The 22,971-nt window shown below is 41.6% G+C and overlaps 1 pseudogene; it reads left to right on the forward strand.

The window, feature by feature from the left end:
* LOC112206510 (raftlin-like) overlaps positions 1-22,971 on the forward strand; it is a 68,476-nt pseudogene that overhangs the window by 28,578 nt on the left and 16,927 nt on the right.

The raw sequence follows: 22,971 nt of genomic DNA on the forward strand, positions 1-22,971 counted from the left end.
GGGAGGCTGAGGCAGGAGAATTGCTTGAACCCAGGAGGCGGAGGTTGCAGTGAGTTGAGATCACGTCATTGCACTCCAGCCTGGGTGACAAGAGTGAGACTCGGTCTCAAATTTATGCAAAATATTAATCTGTGTGTGTGCATGCTTTTCTTTCACTTCATATCTCAGAAAACAGATCTTCACAATGAAGGCTACATCTTGGAATTAGATTGCTGTTCCTCCTTAGACCACCTGACAGACCAGAAGCTCTTACCAGAGTTCATTAAGAAGGTGATCACTGGCCGGGCATGGTGGCCACCTGAGTGAATGGACGAGGAGCTGGTTTAGGGCAAATCAGCCACACTCGAGAGGCCATGCAGGAGCCATGACCTAAATCTTTGGCAGCCCCACTGGGGAGTGGCCCACTCCAGAACTGACTCTAGAGCAAGGTGGCTAGCCCCTGTTCCCCAGGCATGCAGGAGCCTGGGTCCTGTCTTTTCAAGCTGGAGTGGGGTTAACAACTGAGAGACCTGCAGGCTCGTGCCAGGACTCCTTTCAAACCCTCAAGGTGGTGTGACTTCCCAGATCCCACCTTCCTCTTATCTATGTCTTATCTGCGAATCTTCATTACTGCCAGTCCCCTTCCCTTCCTAGTGTGGGATCAGGAAGTTACCTGGAGCTGAGATGGGAAGGATGAATGGGTGTCTTTGGCGATGCGGCTGTGCTTGGGCAGTTTGGGGAGTCCTCTAAACAGGGAACAGCATACAAGAGGGCCTGAGGCAGGAAGCAGTGACAGGAATCAAAAGAACGTCAGAGGGAGAGTGAAGGTCAGGAGAAGAGGCCAGAGACAGCTGGGACTGGGCTGTAAAAGCAGCGGGAAGCCGTTGAGAAGAGTTTTGTAGAACAGCGAAGTGATTGGGTTGTCCCTTTAATGGAGATTTGTTTCTTTCCTGCCACCCTCCCTTCAAGATGTATTGAGTGTTCAGGCTCTGGGGCCTCTAGGAGCAGCTGCTCATGTATAAAGGATCTAAGGCCCATAGACCAGGAGCCAGATGATCTCTGAGGACAGAATTGCTGGTAATTTTACTAGGATGAGGGAGGCTCTTTCTAATCTGGTAGAATTCAGATTATCATTTAAGAAACTGGTGGCGGCGGGGATTAGCTTTCGTTCACCTGTGCATAAGCATGAGAACACAAGTGTTTTTATAACTCATGCAGCTTTCTGTAGAAATAGAGCCATCTCTGGAATGCTGCAAATAATCAACCTGTATAGGGACATCCTAGGGGTGGAATTTACCCTATGATCTGAATTCTGGGGAAAAATCATTTTAGAAATGTCTTGCCTGGGCAACAGCAGGGAGCGTGGCTTTCTCCCACAGGCAGGATGAGGCAATTTCCAACAGCAGAACCTGGGCAGCGAGGCCTGGAGCCAATCCTTCACCGAGGGAACAGCTTCGAGGCACTCCAATATTTTAAGTGCTTGATAGCCACATATGGCTAATGGCTACTATCTTGGACAGCATATTTTTGCAGAATTTATTCACTTAAACAATTTTCAGTTTTTCATATTTTCTAAGTTGACGCAAAGCATTTTTGATTGAGTCTTCTCTGTCATAAGGGGATGCAGAGCACAGAACAACATGACATGTTTGCCAAGATCTAAAAGACAATCTCCTATTTTTCCCATGAAAAAATCTTAAAAAGTTTGAGGCCAGCTTTGGCATATAGCATTTTAGGAATATATTTGAAATAATTAATTTCTGCTTATAATATTATTAATTTAGTTGCACATGTATACTTTAAATTATATAAATTGTATAAACTTGGAAATGGTGCTGTTCCCTTGTTTATATCTCATGGAATAATTTTATTTCTGTACTGTTTTTTTCATGCTTTGTTGCACTTGGTTGGTTTTATCATCACCAGCATGATTTTTGGGGCCATCTAACACAGTTTCAAGCTCATTCTATTTAGTATCATCCAAATTGTTTGGGATTCAGCACTTCAAATGTTCATAAATCATGCGTCTGTGGAAACTCTGTCCTGAGTCAAAAGTGCTCATTCACATAACATTAGGATAGTTATTTTTTTTCTTGTCCAGCTCATGCCAATAAGAAATCTCCGTAATGGAAATACTTCACATTGCTCTGAAAAAAAAAAAAAAAAAGAAAGAAAACAGCTCTTTTTATTGAAGATAACATCAATACAGGAGAGTGCATAAATCATAAGTGTACCGCTCAGTGAGTTAGCACAAAATGAACACACCTGGGTAGCTAACACTCAAGTCAACAAATATTAATAGAGCAAGAGCAACAGCCTGAACCCTTCCTGTAGCCACGCCTGCAATTCCCCACTCCCCTTCCAAAGGAAACCTCTATCTAACTTCTAACACCAAAGGGTGGTTTCGCCTGTTTGTATAAATGACATCTTTTGCTCAGCACTGTGTCTGTGAGATTCATTCATGTCACAGTGGTTCCTTTGTGTTCATTTGTGTGTAGAATTCCTGCTTGCTTTTTTTTTTAAGGGACAGGGTCTCACTGTGTTGCCCAAGCTGGAGGCAGTGGTGCAGTCACACCTCACAATAGCCTCAAACCCTGACCTCAAGCCATTCTCCCTGCTCAACCTCCCAAATAGTTAGGACTACGAGCGTGCAGCACCACACCCAGGTAATTTTCTAAAGATTTTTTTTATAGAGATGAAGTCATGCTGTGTTACCAAGACTGGACTCAAATGCCTTTCCTGGCCTCAAAGATCCTCCTATCCCAGCCTCCCAAAGTGCTGGGATTATAGGTATGAGCCACCACACCCGGCCCTGCATTGCTTTTTTAAAACCATGATTAGGAAGATTGCCTACTATAGCACTTCAAATTGTTTCCCATGTTGTAGGAATTATTTTAAATTGTTCTTAGATTTATTTTACTCCTTAAAAAAATGAAGTCCATCAGCTTACTTCAATAAATGTGCCAAACTAGCTCTGATTAATATGTTTTCTCCAATAAGCATCTTGTTATTTAAAATAAAGTAACCAAGAGAGTCCTTAAGTTGTGAGAGATCTTGAAAGTATATACATGTCTAGAGCAATTCCCTCATTTTTTAGAAATAACATTTTAGGGGCTAAAATCCAGGAGATCACCAGGTTATATGTAGGCTATATAGTGTATGACTGTTTATAAATGGTCTTTTTCACTTTCCAGCTTATGTGCATTGGAGTTTCATGGTGTAGTTACTGAATATTGGTCTCACTCTTGGCAGTGAACATAATGTCTATGGGTGCATCTATCCCTAGATATCTGCTTGGCTGACTCCTTCATCCCCTTCAAATCTTCATTCCAGGTTACTTCAGTGGACCTACCTTCCCACATGTCTTTAAAAGAGCAACTTGCGTCCTGCCACTTCTTACCTTGGTATTTTGGATTCCCTTTAGTATCCTCTATTTTTCTTTTACCTAAAGTTCTTTCATCTCTTAAGACACGTTATTGGTTTTACTTAGTTATTGTGTATATTGTTTCTTGTCTTGTCTTGTCTTTTGTTTTGTTGTTGTTGTTGAGACAGAGTCTTGCTCTGTTGCCCAGGCTGGAGTGCAGTGGCAGGATCTCCGCTCACTGCAAGCTCCACCTCCTGGGTTCACACCATTCTCCTGCCTCAGCCTCCCAAGTAGCTGCGACTACAGGTGCCTGCCCCCATGTCCAGCTAATTTATTGTATTTTTAGTAGAGACTGGGTTTCACCATGTTGGCCAGGATGGTCTGGATCTCCTGACCTAATGATCCACCCACTTTGGCCTCTCAAAGTGATGGGATTATAGGCATGAGCCACCACATCCAGCACTGCAACCCCTTTTTTTTTTTTTTTTTTTTGATGCTGAGCTCAGAGTGGGTTATTTAACATGTGCTCAGTGCATGTTTATAGAATGAAAGAGCAAGAACCTGTGAGTGTCCAAGGCTTGCAGGGACTCAGAATTATATGGGAACAGATGCTTTGAATGGTGATGCAATGAAGTTGAAGTATAGAGGATTAGGAGACTCTTAACATTTTCTTTTTTTGCAACTCCAAGTAGATTTTTTTCAGTGTTTCGGGTGTTTGAGACTTGTTGAAAAACTTTCCATGGAAGTGACTTGTGAGGGTGGGATATCAACTGTTAATGCTTCATACTCCCTGCAGACACATTTACAAATATGGAATTTGCTGTCATCACAAGGAAAATTTCCAGATTTTTATGTATGATACATACATATGCATATATATGTATTCATGTACATATATTTATATGCACATATAACTTTTATGTATGTATGTAATATATACTTAAATATATGTAAAGGTTTATGAGCTGGAACATGTTTTAAGTTAATTAGGCACCATCAGTAAACAGATGTGGCAGCTGACTGGTTTATAGCACAGGTTGAACTTTCCCATCTGTGTGTTTCATCCCCCATCATTGACGCTTCCTGTCTGGGATCCAGCACAGATAATGAGTGTGGGAATCTGAACTAACCTCGTGGCATGTGAGGGTGGGTGTCTCATCTGAGAAATGGAATGTATCTTGTCAGGCAGTTAAGCTGCCTGCTGTATCTTTCCCTGACACTGGAAGGTTTCATTTTTATTGCTTGTGATGATGTAGAATATTTTTTGAGGGTGTTGAGAATCAGTGTGCAGAATTACAACCCACATAAGGTTTTCCCTTTTCTGCCTTTGGGAGAATTCCCACTCAAAGAACCAGATTACACTAGGATCAGAGTCAGTGGGCTGAAGTTGGCTAGAGGGCACTGCAGGAATGGGAGAAAGCACTTGGGCATTAGATACTCAATTACTGAAACTGACTTGCCTCCTCAAGAAGAAATATGGAATTTTAAACCCAATTCCAGAGTATTATCCTGATTCCAGTGAAAGAAACCCACTACCTAATAACTTAGCCATTTAGGTGGGATGTTTCTCTTTCTGAAATTCTTAACTTTCTTTTCCATAAAACAAAACCTTTGCACTAGAATGATAATCTCTAAGATTGCTTATAGCTCTGATATTCTGTGAGTTTATGGTCAGTTCAGCTTTTAAATGACTTCCCTTTCATTGTCAAAGAGACTTATTTGATTAATTCAGGTTTACGATAATGGTGTGCTGAGTTTTGGTGCCATATACCATCATTTCATGAATTTAACTGGGCATGTCTCTTAGTATTCCCTCTGTTCTTCATCCAATATGGCAATGTTTGTTGATTGATTGGTAACTATTTTTGTCCTTCCATTTAACTAACAACTGTAATGGGAGCTCAGAATAATGGCAACTATTTTTACAACATTTGTTTTCCTTTTAAGATTAAAAATAAACATTGCCTTCTTTCACTCCATGGAAAAAAGTTGTGATAAAAATCTAAACTTTAAATGATTCATTTGTTGGATGACTTTTGACTTCTTATTGTTTAAAAGAATGAGAAAAAAGGCACATTACCGTTACAGGGGTGGTACTGTATTCTGTACAAATAACCCAGGATATGTAAGTTGGACAAAAGATTTAAGCATTTTAATAATTAATTATTATAATTTTAGCATAAGAAATATGAGAAAATAGTATAAACTGAGGTTTCCCATCTAAATCATTACTTTCCAATCTGGATCTTCATTCTGTTAGCCTGATGGTAGCATTCCTAATTTTGAAAATGTAGCTGGGGGGAGTTGGGTAGTGTGGATATTAGGGATGAGGGAGATAGAGGCGTTATTCATTGGGGTACTAGTGATGGTCTTGTTAAGTGTGATAGTGGTGATATTGGTGGGACAGTAGGGATGTTATTGTGCAAAGCAGTCAAAGGAGCTTTTAGAAAGAAAGAGTCTTCAGAAAGGAAAAGGTTGTCACATGGAGGATACACGGAGTAGAAGTCAGATGGAAAACACCTGAAGAGATGGAAAAACTTTAAAAGAAAATGTTTAAATATATTCCTAGTGGAAATAAAGTTAGATTTTTGATGGAACTATTCATCATTCAGTTGGTGTAGAAATTTTGTTTCCAAAATTGTTTCGTGTGTGTGTGTGTGTGTGTGTGTGTGTGTGTGTGTGTGAAAAGCACAGGAGTCTCTGTGACCCTTTCTGACTCTGATAGTGCCTGGGAATGTGGACATCTTTCTGTGTCACTTTTGAATAGTAAAGCATCATTATTAATTTATGCTCTGCACATTTGTAACTCGTGATAAACAATAATTAAGCCTAAGTTTGCCTACAGGTTTGCTAAGCCAATTAATAATGTAAGCCATTCTGCAGGGGCACTGTTTATTTACCTCAAGGGTACCTGCTTGTTCCAGCAGTTTGCATGAACCATCACAAACTGAGAGGCTAATTACAAATTGTTTTACGACTTAATTAAAGCAGATCTCTGAAGGCTCACTTCTTGAGAGTTTTTGTGTTAACCTTGTTTACATTTCTGTGTATTTGAGAGTGCTGCTAACTGCATCTTTTATAAAGGATTATAGATTTTACATTTTACAAAATTATTGCAGTCTGGTATTTCCTATGGTTACGAATTAGTGATGATTACTTTATTTTTAGAAGATGTCTATTACTGTGTAAAAAATCACCCCAAAACATTTTGGCTTAAAACAATAACAGTTATTTATTTTGCTCACAAATCTGCAACTTGGGCAGGACTTGGCAGAGGCACCTAATCTCCATTTCTCATGGTATCAACTGGTGGTTTGGTGGTAGCTAGGGGATCTACTTTCAAGATGAAACACTCACATGGCTGGCAAGTTGGTGTTTACTGTAGGCCTCTCCACAGACTGCTATTCCTCAAAACATGGCAACTGAGTTCTAAGAGCAAACCTCACAAGAGAAGAAGGGAAAAGTTCATGGAATGTTGATGACTATCCTGTGGAAGTCACATAATGGTCTTTTTCAGCTACTCATTGGTTGAGGCCATCATAAAGACCTATAGTGGTTCAAGTAGAGGGGACATGGGTTCCAACTCTTGATGGAGGAATGTCAAAGTTCTAGCAGACCATGTGGAACAAGAGATATTGTTGTGGCCATCTTTGGAAAATAAAGTCTGCCACATACATGAATTCCGACATGCTTATGTTCATTTCTGGTTCATTCTTCTGCTAGGAGAAAACTTGGAGAATATGTAAAAAATAAAAATGAAGGCAAGAAGTGGAAACAAGTTCAGTATTGAATATAAGAGTTATTAGCCATTGAAGATAATCTTTAAATTTATAATTCTCAGTAGTTGTTAATGTAAAGCTGCTCCTTCCCTCCTGCTCCAAAAAAACCCCACCTCCTATTTGTTACTCAATGGGATCACATATCTTCATGTGCTCTGAAACTCTCTCAAATCATTTCCATTTTCCAGAAAAAAACATCCCACGGTTCTCCAGGGTAGAGAATGTTTTATTGCTCCAAAAGAACAATAAAACATTATTTTTTTTTTTTAGCACATGGTAATGAAAACCATTCCTAAGTACTCATTTACCATGGGTGTTTCAAATGTCATTAGGACCCTGTTATATTTTTGTTACTCTGGAGTCATGGGAATTGAAAATTTTTTTTTAACAAAGGGTTAAAACTAGGATGACAATACCCAATGGCACCATGTCAACATTTTGTTATAGTGCATTTCATTAATGCTTTGGAAGCCTGTGTATATCAGGGAATGGTGGGGGTAAAAAAGTCATGAATACTAGATGTTAAAGCAGTGTGGTGTGAAGAGAAACGTCTGCTCCTGGTTAAATTCTTTAAACTCATTTATTCACTCATTTAACTGTGGTGCTGAGCTTTGATTTCAATGGAGACTCTAATGCTGGTTCTCCAGAATGTTCCTGGGAGTCTTAATGAACCTTTGAGTTCTTAATGACAGGCTTGTAATTCCAAGGTCACTGGTATTACCAAAATATAAAACAAGGGTTGTCAATCTCAGCAACTCCAAAATGCTGTTTTGTTTTGCTTTGTTTTGTTTTTTGGGACCTATATTGCCTCATCTTCATGCCTTTGTGAAAGAAGGCCTGTGGGTATGCCTGATTATGAGGCATTTTTTACCTGATAAGAAACACTGATGTTAACAAATTGCTTAGTGCTGCCTCTTTTCTTTTTCCTGAGGGGAAGACTGACTTGGTTTCTTAAGAAGTGGACTAAAAACCCAAGAACCGCACATTTTAACAGCAATGCTTTCTTGAGACATGTCTCTGAAGCTGCAACCCTGTTAATGTCTCTAGGCCTCAGTTTTCTTCACTGTTAAGATGATAGGAGTAGCAAATGAAGTGCAAGTTTTCTGCATCTCAGATGAATATAATTTCAAAACATTATTCCCCCCAGATGGCTGTTTCTTGAAATTGTAGACTCATAGATGTTTCCACTTGGCGGTAACCTCAGATACTGCCAATTTAATCTCATACCTATTCATTCCTTTAATAAATGCCCACTAAGTACTTACTGTTTACCAGGAACACTTCTAGATGCTGAGGACCAAGTAGGAGGCAAAATTGACAAAATTTCTGTTCTCATAGAGCTCTCATCTAGCTAGGAAAACCAGTTGTAGGGAGATGGAAGGGGGAACAGCACCCCAAACAGGGATCTGCAAAGTGCTGAGGCCCCCTGATGGGAACAAACTTTGGTTAAAAAAAAAATAAGACAAAGGCTTGTGAAGGTGTCAGGAGTTTGGGATGTGGCCTGAGAGGTGGGCAAGGCCCAGTTCAGGGGCAAGTATTGTTGGACTCTGTGGGCCAACTTCAGTTTGGGAATGTTATTCTAAATGGGACACTATTTGGAGAGTTAAAACAAGCAGGCTTAATGGCTCACATCTTTCAGAGACCAACCTGGCTGCTGTGAGGGCTGTATGTAGGCCAGCAGGCAGGGAGAAAACCAGCAGGAAGAAAACCAGGAGCAGGAGGGTAGTGGTGAGGCCAGGGAAGAGCATCTCCAGGGGGAGAGAATGCATGGGGTGCCACAGAGGATGGGGTAGTGAGGGCTGAAGATCCTGTGGGATTTGGCTTCATGGAGGTCACAGGAGGGCTGTGGGGAGCTGCCTGTGGGAGGCAGTACAGAAGCCAGAGATTGAGTGGAGGTAGAGTCAGTGGGGCAGAGGTGGGTGGCCAAGGCTTACTTTCTTCTGTTGTTGGTTGGATTCTTTCCTCTTTTTCTTTTTCTTTTTTTAAAGATAGCTTGAATTTAGTTGTATGCTGAGTAGAAGGAGCCAGGAAAGAGAGAGAGAGAAAGAGAGAGGGAGAAAGAGAAAGAGAGAGAGAGAGAGACTAAGGATATAGAAAAGAGAAATGATCTGATCCTAAGTAGAGTTGGGTCTTCCAGGGTGGCAGAAAACATGAGCCCCATGGCCTAGGTTTTGACTTAACCAGATCCCACTGATGCTGGGGACAAAGAGTGGAGGGCCAGAAGAGGACATGGGGATGGGCTTCTCAGCTTCTGACCTTGATTTTTTCTTTAAGTCATCTCTGGAGAATGGTAGGAAAGTGGGGAGAGGGTGGGGTCCAGGAGAAGGGAGAAAGACACAAGAAAGCTGGCGAAGCACAAGACAGCTGGTCAGGGATGAAGCAAGCCACTGCAGGATGGCCATGTGGCCTCAGCCTCAATGGGAGACCTTGAGTCTTCTTTCTTGTGTTCCTAGGTGGATTGGATGGATGCAACATTTGTAGGGGGTGTCAGACAGAGAAAGCCAAGGATTTAATAGCAGGAGAGTGATGGAAGCAGTGGGTCATGTGCTGGACAGGAAAGAGGAGAAGGAACAGTCCTCTGAGTGCCTCTTAAAGCAGCTTTCTGAGTCTTTGCTGCTGATCATGTTGAACCAGGTGATCATATATCCCAGCTTGCTCAGACAGTCCGTGTTCATGCCTGTCATCTGAGCATGATTATTATTTCACCCTTTGGTTCAATTGTTTGGCAAATCAGTGTACCATGGTATATCAGACTGCTGCCTCTACTTTTGGTCTCCCATGGACTTCTCACATCCCTTCCCATAGGAAACGTAGGCTCTTCTGACCTTTCCCGTGAGCTCTGCCCTGACTTCCAGGCCCCAGCCATGCCCCTTGCCTCCTGTCTCCTCACTGTCTTACCAACCCTCACCTCAATCCATACCACATCCTGTGGGCAGATTCATTTTCCTTAGGACAGGCTTAATTATGTCACTTTGCTCAGAATTCATGATGGCATCTCATCACCTTCAGAATTAAAAGTTCATACTCTAAAGATGCAAGACTCTGCCATCTAGCCCTGGTATTTCCCAGTACAGCTTATGGTGTAAGAATATTGTGAATACAGCACTGAGTAGTGTAACAGGTAGTAACACAGACTCTGGAGCCAGCTGCCTAGGTTTGAATCCTACTTGCCCTTTACTAGTTGTCTGACTTTGGAGAAGTTGTCCAACACCTCTGAGCCTCAGTTCTTTAATCTGGAAAATAGGGATAAAAATTAATACTTATTGTTATTGTTATCATAAGGTTTAAGTGAGTTAATCCATGAACATCCTTTAAAACAGTGTTGGGCATACAATAAACTCTCAGTAAATTATAACTGCAGATTTTCAGTGAAAGCACACTGAACATTTGCTCTTCCCTGAGTAACTTCTGAGTCTTTTTCATTTTTTCACTTTTGCTAGCCCTGTTTCTCATAGGAATCCTTCTCCCAAAACATTTCTGTATGCACAGATTTTACCTGTGGATAAGGTTAAATTCATGGTTACCAATCATGGATTTTGGTAGCCACAGAACTAACAGACTGGGAAGACTGGCACACATTCTTTGACTCCCATAGGACAGTGACAAAACTCTCTTTAAATGCTTTGCTGACATAATGTTTTGATGTTTGATTAATCCATATCCTTGTGGATGTGCAGCAGTATTTAATGGAAGCCTGGGTGCCTTGCAACCTTGGACGGGGGTAGCAGATTCTCCTGCCAGTTCTCTTCCTCAGTGGTCCTATTTGAATGATGGTAGTTCTCATGAGCCAAGGTCTTCTTTGCTCCAGAATCCTGTTCTCAGCACAGACAACCACACATATGTTGAATTCTGCTGATGGGCATACACTGGGAGACATTGGGATGTTCTGGGGCAAGGAAAATCTGCCAGAGGTGACTCCTGACTGCTCCAGCATGTTGACTCTTTGTACTGTGCCCTCCTGATCTGGGCATGCATCTACTGTGACAAACTACTCTGTGTAGTAGAATAGTTGGGAGTTGCTTGGTGATTCCAAAAAGTGCTCTTAATGAACAATGTTGAGCAGACCTGAAGGAGATATGCACAGATATCCTCTGTAAAGTAGAGGAATGCTGTATCTATGCAGACAAATAACCTAGAACACAGACAGTGAAACCATTTTGATGAAAATAGATGTGGACTTACTTGGGTAGTTTTGTTTGGCATAAATACCAGTTGCCTTATATAACATTTGCCTTATATCTTTTTCTTCATCTTAGTATGTGTGAATCATGAGCAAATTTCAGATTTTCATACTAGTTGATGTATGTACGTGATAGATATTTAAATATTTATTGTGCCTGCCTTGAAATTCTTCTGTTGAGAGATTCTTTGTTCCTGCAATCCTATTGGATGATTTCCAAGGAGCCATCATGTACCCTAGTCAAAGCCAGTTGGTCCAGAAGTGGACATCTGACATAAGCTGGGCCAATCAGAGCCCTTCCCTGGGATATATTGCTTTGGATAATCAGAAAGTTTAGACATTGTACCTCCAGTGATTAAGCTATTAGCAGGAAAACTCAGAAGGTGGCAATGGCCGTATTTTCTGCTACATGGAAAAAATTAGCCCCAGATAAGAAAAAAGAATGATGCCAAAAGATGAAAGTAGGAATGAAACTTGGAGCAAGTGTGCTGACAGTGCTGAGACACGGTTCCAGGTCTTCTTAAGTCCAGCTCTGGCCCCACCGTACTGACCACTTGACTGTTCTTGGACAGGCCATTGAGTTGTTCCTCACAGGCAGAGCCTTCCTTGTTCACTTCCCATGTATATCTGTGATTTAAAGTTTTGACACTGGATTGGAGTGTCCTGGTGGGTTGGGTTTCAGGGAGCACTAAAAGCCAGCTAAAGATCTGTGGGGGATGTGGCTTTACTGACCCCTCTCAGTCCTACCAATTCCTAACTCCCATGCACTTTATGTTCCCTGAATGGTGAAATTATAGGCACAGTTTCAGTGAAAGAACTGAGTCCATTAACACAGATAATGCAGGAAAATGAAACTCCTTTGATCAGAAATCCCTGTCCTGAACAGATCTACCAAAGGATGAATCTGTTCTCTGCTTCTACTAGAATGCTGGGTCCCACCTCTTTCTTTCATTTTTTTTAGGTTACAATTTGCTGAGTTCTTACAGTATTTCTCAAGCTCCCCTCTTATCACCCCTAATAGCAGAGGAGAATAAACAAACACCTCTTCCCCTCAACTCAGCCCTGCCAGGGATCTTAGGACAAGCTGTGGTTCCTCAAACTGAGTATAAACAGTTTGAGAAGGGTAGAACAAACTCTTCAGAGTACCTCAGTTATCTCTTGAGTAACACCAACGCACATTAAATGCAAGAAGGAAGGGATAGTGCCTGTGTGACTCACTGCTGTTTGCCCAGAAGCTAGTGCCCAGCATACAATTGGTATTCAGTAAGTAGTTATGGAATGAATAAATGAATATGAGTATCTCCATTTTATAGATGAAGAAGCTGAAGCTAATATAAATCAACTAGTTTGATCAACAATATAACTACCGAGTAACAGAGCCAGGTCCAAAGCTTTAAGTCTTCAAATTCTTTGTCCCAGCGTGGATTCTAAGAACTCTCTGTTGCTAAAAGAGAAAACAGTAACAGCAGGAAGTTTACATGATCTTTCCTCGTGGCACATAAATGGAGGTAAACATCCAGCAATGCCTGGCAAAGCTTTCAATTCCTGCAGCTAAGTGTTATCATGTCAAAACTAAAGGCAACTTCAGACGTGAGCTCAAACCTGTGTTATTTTTGAGCCTCCCTTTTCAGAAAGCTGTACAAGAGTGTAGGTGACAAGATGGGAAGGGATGTGTGTGTCTGATAAAATATTCACTATAAAGACTCACATGTAACTGCAACCCAGAATGGCATTTTTGTGCCTGTTCTTGACATCTAGGGCATGCCTGTGCTGTGTGTTCCCTGCATGTGCTGTGTATGTTGTCACCTATCAGTGGTGCATGCGTTATGAGGGAGGGCCAGAGTGGGCAGTGGTCTGATCTAGGGTATATGACTATGTGGATGTGAGTCTTGGACTTTATACTATATTATATGCCTCTGAAATCACTGGCAAAAACTCTATTTTTCAGCATTTTATGTGATTTATTATGCTCTATTGCCGAGCTACCCAAGAGAACTTTCTGTGATGATGGAAATATTCTACATCAGCCACAAGTGGCTGGTGGGCACTTGAAATGTGACTCATGTGTCTAAGGAGTGGAATATTTAAATTTTATTTTATTTAAATTAATTTAAATTTAAATAGCCACATGTGGCTAGTGGCTGCCATATTGGACAACCCAGTTCTCTATTTTTGTAGCAGTAAGTTCCTGTTTCCCAGGATTAATTAGTTCATTAATTACAGGCATTTCATTAAGTTTATTATATAACTTCTAGAAAATAAATCCATCAGTTATAGATATAACCTCCCTTACCTGGTATGTAGCAGTTCTCCTCAAAACACAATGGGGGAAATTTCCTTTACCTGGGCAACAGTGATGGCTAAAAGCTTTCCTGCCACACTTCAGCCTCACGTAGGAACTGGAATCAATACCTGATGAGGTCCTAGTTGTCTTGTTTCTGTTTGGGGCTCACTGTCATTTGGGAGCCTGTACCCATGTTTTATTTCAGGCCCAGTCAGCTTTACATTTAGAGACCTCCATCAGCTTGTCCTGTGCTATATTATTCCCCCTACCTCCTGGTGGAGAGAGAGAAAGTTGATTATTTTAAGAAATTGGCTCATGTGATTGTGGGGTCCAAAAAGTCTGACATCTGCAGGGCAGTCCAGCACACTGGAGATTCAGGTAAGGATTGATGTTTCAGTCTTAAGTTTGAAGGGGGAAAACTCAGGGAGAACTTCTGTGTTGCAGTCCAGAGGCAGAATTCTTTTTCCTTTGGGAAATCTCAGTCTTTGCTCTTGAAGACTTCACCTGATTAGATGAGACCTAATAATAGAGGAATTCAGTTTACCGAAAGTCAGCTGATTGTAAATGTTAATGACACATTTAAAAAATACCTTTACAGCAACATCTAGACTAGTGTTTTACCAAACATCTGGTCACCATAGTTCAGTCAAGTGGACAAAAAATTAACTGTGATACCTCCCTCCTTAGAGTCAGACAAAAAAAACAGTCTTGGATGTGTCTGTCTCTTTACCCATGCTATGTACTACAGGCTATGGGCACTCTAACTGACCTGTGAGCATTGGGCTTCTCTCTTCCTTTTCCTATGTTCCATATAGCTTTCATTTTTACTAAATCCAATCTGTGTCTTACTTCCTTCTAACTGATTTCTCACCCTGATTGATACGCATCCTCTAAAGTACAAATATGTATATTTACATGCACATAGAGTATATATTGCAGTCATCATTAGTAACATGGTATTCATTTTAGATGTAGAAACAGATAATTCAGCCTTGAAATCTAATGTCATATTGTTATTTTTAATTAAAAAATTAATTTTATTAAAAATAAAAGTGATTCCTCAAATATATAACCAAAGACTTTTGTACAATGAGTTGAGAACTTTTTATATAACTAAATTTTTTAAAAAAGAAATATTTTTCACATTATGATTCCTGAATACAGTTACAGTGGAGCTTATCCTTATTCATTATAGAGCAACTAACTGAAGTTGTGCATCAGTCAAAACAGCCATATTTAATTTTCAGTGCCTAAACCACAAATAGTTACTCCTTTAAGTATTTGGGGCAGAAAGGTTCTTACAGACAGCAGAAATGAGAAGAAGGTGGGTGAGGCTGTATTTCAGTTTAAACAGATATCCAGCCCATCCAACCTGATGCCTCTTCAATGAAGAAGTAATTCCACAAACACTGGGGGATAAACGTGACAGGGTGTGGTGAACAGATACACAGGATTAGAGAAAAGAAAGAAGATACTGTGATTCCAGTTGGAGAGACCAGATTGACAGTGGGCCCGTCAACTGCGATCATCTACTTTGTAGGTCTGAACTTCCAAGGAAAGCCAGGGCTAGGAGTTCACACTTGGAAATAATTAACATCGGATTTGTGGAACCCATGTGAGTGCAGGAGGTCACCAAGTATACAGTGGAGGAGAGCTGGTGGCTGGGGAACTCCCATGAATACATCACAGGCCCAGCACCATGATAAACATCAGACTGGCTCAGTGAAGGTTATAAATGCATGAATGAGAAGCAGGATTTAATTTAGCCATCAATACACAGTCAAATCACTTTCTGAAAAAGAGGAAAGTGTCTATACTACGGTAAGACAGAACCACAAGAGTTGTGTCTCCTAGGTCTAGCCAAATATTGATCTTCATATAATCTAAATGTGGTCTTCTAGTTAAAAAGACTACTCACCCTTTCTGTTTAACAATTTGGCAGCCTCTACCAAGCCTTTGAAAAGTTAATATCCCTTCACTCATTAATTCCACTTCCAGGAATCTATTTGAAGGAAATAAGCAGAGCTACAAATATGCTTCCTCTTCTTGGGGGTGTGAGTTTCCCTGGAACACATGGGATAAGGGCAGCATTTAACTCTGACATCGTTTGAAAGGTTTTGATCCTAGGCAGCACTATGGTGTAAGATACAAAATTTGCACTGAAATTGAAGGTAAAAGATGAGCATTCGAAGAAATCTTACAGTTTTCCCTCAGACTCCTGCTCTCCTCTGTTCTTGAAGTTATGACTCTGGTGGGACAGTTGGATATGCTGGCCTACATGGTGAAGTCAGAGTTTTTGTGGGCACGAATACAAGTCCACATGTGTGTCAGTCCTTGTGATGTCTAGTCAAGCCTTATTTCTGGGCTTCTGTTGGTTTCTCACGTCATGTTCCTGAGATATGTCTAGAAATTTCCTCAACACATCAGGCTGTTGCATACTGTCAAGCTTTTGCCTGTCATGATCCATCCTTGCCTTTACATGGATTGCCCTCTCCTTTTCCTTTACATACCTAGTGAACTGTTATTCGTTCTTCAAAGCCTTCTGCAGAGTAGATCCCAAATATGTTTTACCTAGCGTAACATTTTGAAAAAAAAATGGATTTGAATGCTTTAAGGTGAGGCATACACACTCCAGTTCTGCCACATTTCTCACTCTTCCTTTTGTGTTACACCATGTCATTTGTTACATCCCTGATCTACTCTGAGAAATTTTCTCAACCTCCCCTTAAGGCAGAAATGATCACCATTGTCACTGTCATATATATACCTTCACATCCATTACTATATTTTCCTCTATGAGTAATTTTTACAATATTTACTTTTGCAGGACTAAAATAACATCCATGCCCCTTAGGTAAATTTTGAAAATTACACAGTAAAAGAAAAAAAAATCAATCATAGCCCAACTCCCTAAATACAGTGCTGTTTTTGTTTTGATGACTCTTTTTATGCATAGTTTATGTATGTATATTACATAGTTGTCATAATAAAGTCAATGAAGTTTAGAATCTTGACTTTTTACATGTCATTATGAGCATTATTGTTCCAAGATAGTGTAAATGTTTTTAAAGTCTGTTCACAATAATTCATCAAATCTTCTTGAGGGTTAGGGATCCTATTTTATATTTCTGATACCTAACCACTGTGTTGGTCTGGGCCAGTGTATGGGGCTTATTAACTGTTGAATTCTAGAGCAGAAAAATGATGTCTCCATCCCTACCTTCAAGAAGCTCATTCTGGGAGAGAAGACATACTTATTCATCCATTATTTAATGTATTCATTCATTCAACGGATATTTATTGAGGACCTGCTATATGTCAGACATCATTCTATTACTGAGGATGCAGCAGTGCAAAATACCCCAGCCCTCATGAGATGTGTATTCTAGACACATTGATGATTCTCAAACATCAGGCTGCATTGGAATCACTTGGAGGCTTGTTAAAACACCTATTGCTAGATCCCACTCTCAGGGTTCCTGACCCAATAGGTCTGTGTTAGGGCCTGAGAATTTGCATTTCTAACAGGTTCCCAGGGGATGCTGATGCTGTGGTCTGGGGACAAAACTTTAGAACCCCTGGCCTAGAGGATAAATTTGCAGTACAAAATGGCAAATGAATATGGTTGTCTGGTATGTTGTGGGAGAAGAGAAGATGTCTGTGTCCAAGCCTTTCGAATTCTTCCAGTCCCAGTGAGGAAGGGGAGAGCTAGGATAATGCCCTGTTTCTGGAGTCCTTGTCTCTTCAGTCTAGATGACTCAGCAGTCTCTGCAGGGTTGCAGAAGCCCAGGACTGATAAAGAGAGAAGTTAAGATGCCGTCTTTGTGACCCATCCTTTGGTGCACTTGTCATATGTAATATCTAAACTAAGCTTCAGTGCAACTGCAAAATAAGTGTGTTTTCACTCATTTTGTACATGAGAAAACTGAGGCACAGAAAGTTTATATAATCTACTCTGCTTCCCCAAGATGTTGAGTTACACATCTGGGGCTTCACGTCAGGCCTTTTCAAAAGCCTTTAAACTTCATGCTATTTCCATGAGTCTAGTTGAGCCTGGCCTATGGTTGAGTCCTCAGTGGAAGCAGTTATTAAAATGCTTCAGTAGTCACAGCTGTTTCATCTGCATTAAGACAGTAGTAGCAGAAGCTAGTGCAGGTGTCTCCTTACTTCATTTAGGGCTGTAAAACCCATTGCCTTGCTCTTTTGGCATATGTTGCCAGGAAGCTCAGAAGTATGCTTTGCAGGTGGTAGATTTCCTCAGTCTCCAGAGTTCTTTGGTATAATTATCTCCCTGCTATTTTATTTTAAAATTTCTGTTGCTGTGCCTTCTTTTAGGAGCTTTATAGAATATATAAGCTATATAGATATATGAGCATATATATATTTTCTTTTTATATGAAACCCTTTTGAAATTGGTGGATATCATAGATTAATGAGGGAAAAAATAAAATTTCTGAATGGAATAGATGGTTGTAAGTTTTTTGTGTGCTTTGTTTTGTTTTCTTTTAACTTTTGAAGCATGAATTGCGCCAACTCTGGGTGTATGAGTGGACGCAAACATGCCCAAAGACATATATGTGGTTGATGCCTTGAGATGTATCCAATAAGTCTTGTGATTAAAAGAATGAACTTTGGCCCAGGCCTGACCTGGTTTTGTACTCTGGCTACTCACTGCTTGCTTTGTGACGTTAATGTCTCTGGGCCTCAATGTCTTCATCTGAAATGGAGACAGTGATACCATGCAGAGTCATTGAAGGATGAAAGATTTTGTTGTTTTAACTTACGTAAAATGCCTAACTCAATGCCTAGATATAGTAGGTCTACACTAGACAGTAATTACTACTATTGTTATTTTATGTCTAGCACAGGCTAGGATTTAAAGAAAGACTGGACTGCACATTTGCAGCTTCAGTTTTCCAAGATGTGCAGTGTGGAAGAAAAATGACTTTCTGTTTAATGTCAGGGTGGTTCTTCTGAGAAGAGCTGTCAGGGCTGCTTCTCCTTTAGAGAGAATAGCTCCATCCTGGTGAAACTGACTCTCTAATGATGATAGATTAACACTGCAGAGGCCTCAAGATTTTCTGAATTCATCTGCTTATGGGTTGGTGACAAAGACTTAGACAGCTCTGAGGTCTGCACTGCCTTATTTATGTGTAAAGTGACTTAAGCATTCGTGCCTGGAAAGTCCCCTAAATCCTGCCTTCTGATTTGGTCTGGTTCTTGCTTGAGTTTATTAGATTTTATTACTTTCAATTTTCCTTTCAAACTTATGACTTACACTCAATCTAATTGCATAGGGGTATTTTTTAGGGAGAGGGAGAGTTCAAATGCCTCAGCATTCCAGGTGGGTGTTCATCCCCTATCCTGTTGGTACAGGGAATGAGAAGGTACCATCACCTGGCTGCTGGATGGTGTGGACTAGGACTTTGAGGGCCAAGAGTCAGTCTGTAACTGTGGGCTAGGCATGATCTGTGGGCTCCTTTGACCTTCCCTAAGCCTAACAACACCAGGGAGCAAGGTGTCCATCAGATGGTGCATCTCGTGGAGGATGTGGCCACAGCCTTGGCACGGGGGTGATTTTCTCCACTTCTGCCCCTCTTGGCCAAAACTATTGCCCAAAAAGGGAGCTCTTTGGGTCATAAAATGCCATCTGGTCTTTGTATATGATTATATAGACAAGCTGTAGTTACACAATAGCCTGATGGGCAGGAAGTCAGTGATTCCTCTGAAAAAAAGTAACAACAACAAAAAAACACTCTTACCAAAATGAACTTCCTCTTTCAAACTCTTTGTTTAGAACTTTTCCAGCCTCTTTTAAAAAAATGGCTAATAAGGACTACTGCAGTGTTTCAAAATGGTGATTTCAACCCTTCAAACCCAATGCTTTGTTTTTCCATCCGACAGCATATTAAAAAAACAAAAAACAAACAAAACAAAACAAAAAAAAACCTATCCTCTTCAGACCAGGATGCGGGGGCAGGTGTCCCTGAGGACACAGGGCTCCTGCCAGCTTGAAATTCTTCATGTGCACCTGAAATAGTTTCGCATGCCTCAGGGAGGCTCTTTGCAGTCTGCACATGCCCCTTTGATAGACGATTCCATTCACTTGGTTCCCTTCCTTTTGTTTGCCGCACAGATCCAGGAGGCTGCAAGCCAGGGCCTGAAATTCATTGGTGTTATGCCTCAGTACCATTCCCCTGTGGATTTGGCAGGCAGCAGTGCTCCGGTGTCTACTGCCAACAGCACGGAAAATGCCAGGGATGTAAAAAAAAAAATGCACATGGGGATCATGTGTCACTGGAGAATGAGAAACCAGGGACTAGGAACATGTGTGGTGCCCTGGCTGGGAGAAAACAAATCCCAGAGACTGCTCAGGCCCCAGAGGGGAGGTACCCATTGCCCAGCAGCCCAGCTCACCCCCTGGAGAGGGAGATGGTGGACAACTTTCACCACGTGGGGTGAGCAAGACACTGGATGACCCAGATGGCGACTCATTGGAGGTACATGAAGAGCCACTCTCAGGGAGTAAGTATGTCAGCACTGGGAGTTTTGACCCACTTAAAGAGTGACTAACAGCTTTTCATTAATCCCCATGGTATCTCAGAGAAAAAGGAATGGAATTAGAGTGTAGAGATAGCAGTCCATCAAATAGGAGAAATTTTATCAAGCAGTTATCTGGGCCACCTGACTGTTTACTTACTGAAGTTATGATTTATGGAGAGAACAGAACCACATTAAATTGACTTGCAGTGTGCTCCAAAATGTCATGTTTGAAGTGGATTCTAGACTCTTGAGTTCTTTTACCTCCTGTGCTCTCAAAATTTCCCTTGAATTACCCAGCTTTCACACAGAAAGTGGCAGCCTGCCAGGCACCAATGACAACCTACACACAGCTTGTTAAAATACCTGCCTAAAGTAAGATATTTTACAGCTGTGCAAACTGGGATTTAGAGAAGAAATTTGTTGCCCAGTCTGGAAATAGGCAGATCCGGCATATGAACCCAGGTGGACTTACCCAACATCCCTTCACGCCTTTCTACTTGTTCTTTCCTGTGTGATGGACTAAAATAATTTACCGAGGTCCTTAACAAGATTTATAGGGAGCAAAGTTTCCCTCTGTTTCTCTGTGCCTTTTTCTCTACTTTCTTCAGGAAATCTACCATCCATATTTCCCCTTTCTCCAGGAAATCTAGCATCCAGTCATTTCCTGTGAGTAAGGTATGTAGACGAGCCATATGACCCCTTCTAGCCTTTGAAAGGTGAACAAGTATGAAGACTGACAGAAGAAACCCGGAGGTTAGGAGGGCTTTCTCTTTAGGTCTTTCTGGATGATCTCTCAGGTTAACATTGTTATTATCATTTATTTACTAATTCTTGAAATTAGCCTCTTACAAGTGATAATGAACAGGTAGTGCTTCGAGAAGGGAAAACAAGGAGAAACAGTATGTTTTGTTACTTCCAAACTTCTTGAGAAGAAAATTATGGGATGGTTAATTCCAGGGGCCTATTTGCAAAATTGATTTAGAGGGAGATATTGGAGCTGCCTCAGCTCTGTGATATAGTAAGACTACTGTTTAATCAAGGCCTTGAGCCTTCTTAAGTATGCACAGAAATAGAGCCATTCATTTGTGTGATTTTTCACTGTTTGAAGCAGGTGCCTGCTGCACCTCATGGAGTAACTGAGCATGCATTTAAGCCTGGTGTGTCCTCCTCATGAATGCTCAGGCCTTAATCCAGAAACCTCCAGCTTCTCAGGAGATTGGGCTGGATGTGTGTACTCTGAATCCTGAGCGAGAAGATGGGCCTCATTGGAGCCCTTCTCTGCAGTCCAGGACTGTAGGAGGGCAAGGGTCAGGGCAAGCAGAGGCCCCCAGGAGAAAAGGAGAGAGTGACAGAGTGTTGGGGAACATAGTGCTCAAAAATCTAGCCTCTGTTTACATTCCAACCTGCCTTCCATGCCTCAATTTCTCACCCTGTGAAATGGGGATAGAATGATGGTTTCTCATGGAAAGGTTAAAGAAGACATATATTTAAAGCACTTGGCAATGCTTGACTCATGAGTATGAGCTGCTATTATTGGGGTACAGGCTCAGTAGTCCTGACACTCAACATCGACCTCTCATGGAATCCTGGCTTTGAGAAAGGAGGCAGTGACTACTGAGGTTTCCTCAGGATTTTTCAGATTTTTACTGTGTTCTAGAGCCCATCTTCCTCTGAGACTCCTTCCAGACCTCCTGCCTTCTGTGAGAGCATTATTCACTGGGGAGACTTGTCCTAGGAACCTCCCCAGGTGCCCAGGACCTTTATGCTATCCTGTGGCCACTCACTTCCCTCACCCAGAATCTCTCCCAATGGCTGAACACACAGAAAAATTGACACCCACAGCATCTTGGCCACTATCCTGTCACCCAAGTCCCCATTCTCTCCTGGAAAAACAGACCCCGCTAGGGAGGAATGGGTGAATGCATGTCTTTCTGGAGGCAGTCAGCCCACCAGTAGATGAGAATTTCAGCTCTGCAAGTGTAGGCCAGGAGGAGGGATTAAATCCTCCTTCAAGCCCATTCTCCCTAGGCAGGTAAACACTGCCTGTCTCTATGCATAAAGCAGCCCCTTTATCTCTCTGCTCAGGCTGCAAATCTCTGAAATTTAGGCAGCTCACTGTTGTCCTTTTTTCCTCCTTTGGTGGAATAAATAAGCCTTTGGGTTTGATCATTTTACATATAAGCCTTTCAGTGGTCATGATGGCAGTCACCCTCCAAGTGCACTATTCTATATCCTTCTCATGTCATCTCAGTTACTCCTCACAACAGCTTTATGACAGAAGATGCTATTATCATGTCCATTTCACAAACAGGGGGCGTCACCTTTTGTGGCCCCATTCAGTTAAATTTCTTTATCACAGCTTTAGCATTTGGCCTTCCTGAAGGCTGAATGTCCAGGGACCCTGTCGCCCTTGGTTGTGACCCTCATCTGACCCCCAGCCTCTCTCTTAATCTTTCTCCTGGGAAATCCACTCACCATCACTCCCCAACAGTCACAAAGAGCTACCCCCCACCGCTGCCCCCAGGCGCCCCTCCCTGCTGCCTGCTCAGCTCCCAGCTTGCCTTCTCTCCCAGCCCTTTAAGGAGGGAAGTGTTTTAACTCCTCTTCTGCCAGGTGGGCTTAAACAGGCAATCACAACAAGACAATTAAAAAAAATCTGGAGAGAGTCTCCCTCCTCTTCCCACCTTCTCCTCTGTTAACTTATTTTCTTTACAGCAGGCCTTGGGGGAGAGGAATCTAGGCAGTGACTTCTCAGACAGGACTTTCCAGTGGATTCTGCATGTGGAAGCAGGGGCAGGTTGTCCCTCCCCATGTCTGCGGGCTCCATGCAGCCGTCATGTCC

The sequence above is a fragment of the Pan troglodytes genome, chromosome Y (assembly GCF_028858775.2).
Source record: "Pan troglodytes isolate AG18354 chromosome Y, NHGRI_mPanTro3-v2.0_pri, whole genome shotgun sequence".
NCBI lineage: Eukaryota > Metazoa > Chordata > Mammalia > Primates > Hominidae > Pan > Pan troglodytes.